This window comes from Elaeis guineensis, chromosome 4 (genome assembly GCF_000442705.2).
Source record: "Elaeis guineensis isolate ETL-2024a chromosome 4, EG11, whole genome shotgun sequence".
Classification (NCBI taxonomy): domain Eukaryota; kingdom Viridiplantae; phylum Streptophyta; class Magnoliopsida; order Arecales; family Arecaceae; genus Elaeis; species Elaeis guineensis.
The window spans coordinates 121,778,529-121,781,630 of record NC_025996.2 but is presented as its reverse complement, the minus strand read 5'-3'; the positions used below and the strand labels follow the sequence as shown (position 1 = coordinate 121,781,630).

The 3,102-nt window shown below is 40.3% G+C and overlaps 1 non-coding gene across 1 annotated transcript; it reads left to right on the top strand.

The window, feature by feature from the left end:
• The first annotated feature begins 2,263 nt into the window (after positions 1-2,263).
• On the top strand, positions 2,264-2,369 carry LOC140857607 (small nucleolar RNA R71). The gene has a single exon (XR_012141098.1). It is a non-coding gene; the product is annotated as a small nucleolar RNA R71 (small nucleolar RNA).
• The last annotated feature ends 733 nt before the right edge of the window (positions 2,370-3,102 follow it).

Here is a 3,102-nt window from a genome sequence, read left to right as displayed (position 1 = left end):
ATGGGGTAGATGATTCCAGCATTTAACCACTTGACCACCTCTTTCTTTACTACTTCACGCATGTTTGGGTTCAATCTCCTCTGCATATCTCGATGGGGTTTGGCATTTACCTCAAAATGAATATGGTGCATGCAAATGGAGGGGTCAATTCCTTTTAAATTGACAATGGACCAACCAATAGCCTCTTTGTGTTCCTTCAGAATACCAACCAATTGTGTTTCCTGATTAGGGGTCAAGTCTGATGCAATGATTGCCGGGAGGGTGTCATTGGGTCCTAGAAATACATACTTGAGCGTAGCAGGAAGGGGTTTCAATTCTAACGTAGGTGGTGATTCTAAAGATGGGACTATTGGTGTACTGGCTAATGTGGACAATGACTCATACTTGATTGTCCATGGAGGAGTGGTTTTATCGTGTGGTGTATCCAACAAAGTGTTAACTTCTTTCATATATCCCTCAAAGTCATACACTCCAAAGTGAGCCAAGCAAGTATCTAAGGGGTCTGGTGCTAGAATTGTGGGTGTTGCATCTTCTATAATGTCTTCTAGTGTATCTACTTCGAAGCAACTATCCATTGATGGTCCTTGAGAAGCACCAAACACATTCAATCTCAGTTTCTTATTCCCAAACGATACGTCCATGACTCCTGTTCTACAATTAATGCATGCATTTGTCGTAGCTAGGAAGGGTCGTCCCAAGATAATGAGAATTTATCTTGGGTTGCCACTTAGTTCCATGTCGAGAACCAGAAAATTAACTGAAAAGTAAAACTCATCTACCTTGACCAAGACATCCTCAAGCATTCCACGTGGTTCCTTAATTGATCTGTCGGCTAATTGTAGTGTGACTGATGTGGGTTTCAGTTCTCCGAATCTAGTTCATACACTGAACTAGGTAAAAGATTCACACTTGCCCTTAAGTCCAGAAGAGCTTTTTCAATGTGATAATCTCCTATAACACAGAAAATGATGGGGGCTCCTGGGTCTTTAAGTTTTGGAGGAGTGGCATGCTGGAAGACAAACTAGCCTGTTCAGTGAGGCATACTTTCTTTGGGATTTGTAATCTAGATTTACATTTTTGGGTGTACAAATCCTTCAAAAATTTGACATAAGCAGGGACCTGTTTGATTGCGTCTAGAAGGAGAAGATTAATTTGGACTTGCTTAAACAATTCCAACATCTCGTCGAGTCTTCCTCCCTTCTTATCTACAGGAATAGGGGCTTTCAGGGCATCCAAAAATGGGACTTTAGGCAAATAAGATGATTCCGGTGCAGTTGGTTCATTCTCTATTTTAAGGTCCTCCTTGTTCTTGGGTGATTTGGCTTCGGTTAGAGGTTTAGGGTTGGTCTCATTGGTTTTACTAGTGTGTTCAATGACCTTCCCACTTCTCAGAGTCATGATTGATTTGGCATGTTCAGAAAAAGCTTCTGGGGTATTAGAGCTCTCAATCACAAATTGCCCTCTTGGGTTGCTCTCGGGTTGGCTAGGTAATTTTTCTCCTTCCCTCCTACTGAATGCAGTTGCTAGTTGACCTATTTGGGTCTCTAGCTTAGCAATTGATTGTGTGTGGGAGTTAAGGGTCTGAGTGTTGACTTCTAATCGTTCTAGTGCTTTCAGAATTTTTTCCTCAAAAGCTGAGCTATGACCAGTAGTAGACGGTTGAGGAGCATTTTGAAATTGATGGTATGGTCCATGCCTATATGTTGGGTCCTGATATTGAGGTCGAGGTGCGGCAGGGCCAACCACTGGTTGTGGTCTCTAGAAAAAATTTGGATGGTTTCTTCAGCCGGGGTTATAAGTATTCGAATATGGATCGTTTCCTGGTCTGCGAACTTGTTGGACTTGAGCTTGCTGAACCTGCTCGTGCATAAACTCAGAAAATTGAGGTGCGGCTGGGCATTCATTAACAAAATGGTTCGGACTTGCACACAATGCACAAACTTTTTAGATTGGGTTAGGTGGAATCGGGGATTGTCCAGTATTTAGAAGACGGTCTAATTTTTGAGACAGTTCATCTACCTTACTGTGGATATCCATGACGTTTTCAATCTGATAAATTTCACTTCTTTTTTGTTGAAGCATGGGTTGTTCTCTAGAGATGGCAGACATATGATGGAGGAAATTTTCACTAAGTATTTCAAAGAGCTGCCAGGCTTTATCCTCACTCTTTAGCATGAATGTCCCACCATATGATGCATCAACCATTTATCGATATTTCTCCGATAGACCATCATAAAAACACTGACCAAGTTACCATTTAGGGACAGCATGGTGTGGATATTTACGAATGAGGTCCCTTAACCTTTCTCATGTCTCATGAAAAAGTTCACCATCTAATTGGAAAAAACTAGTGATAGCTTTTCTAATTTGATTTATTTTTCTAATTGAAAAGTATTTCTTGAGAAATTCTCTCTGAAGATGATCCCAAGTTGAAATGGTGATAGAGTCTAAGGAGTTTAACCAATGCTTGGCTTTGTCCTTAAGTGAGAAAGGGAATAGTTTCAACCTAAGGGCATCATCAGAGAAGTTTTAGATTTTTACCGTGGAACAAATTTCAAGAAATTCATCTAAGTGTTTGTATGGGTCCTCGTTACTAAGTCCATAGAATGATGGCAACATTTGAATAATGCTAGACTTAATCTCATATTGGGTAGCTTCTATTGGAGGTGCTTGAATGCATGGAGAGTAGGTATACGAGGATGAAGTGAAATATTCTCTCAATGAGCATGGAGGATCAGCCTCACCAGGTGCAGCCATGTTTCTAACTCGGATAGTCCTAAGAGTCTTTTCTAATTCTTCGTCTAATGGTTGCAATTCGGGTTTTAGTGATCGTCGACCTAACATGCAACTAAAAGGTCTATGTAGGACTATCCTAGTCTGTTAAGGATTTTTTTTTTTTATTAAGAGGAGAAGAGAAGAGAGAAAAGAGTTCTAAAGAAGAGATCCTAAGAAGTTCTAAAACTAATAGAAGAATTAGTTGTGGTTAGATTTTAATTACAATCAAGTTAGCACGCAGTGGACTCTCTATCTTAAAGTTATCCTAGTTTTAGACACCTCCTAATTGTAGTTAGCCTTCAAGCCCTCCAAGTCAGAGCTTGACCA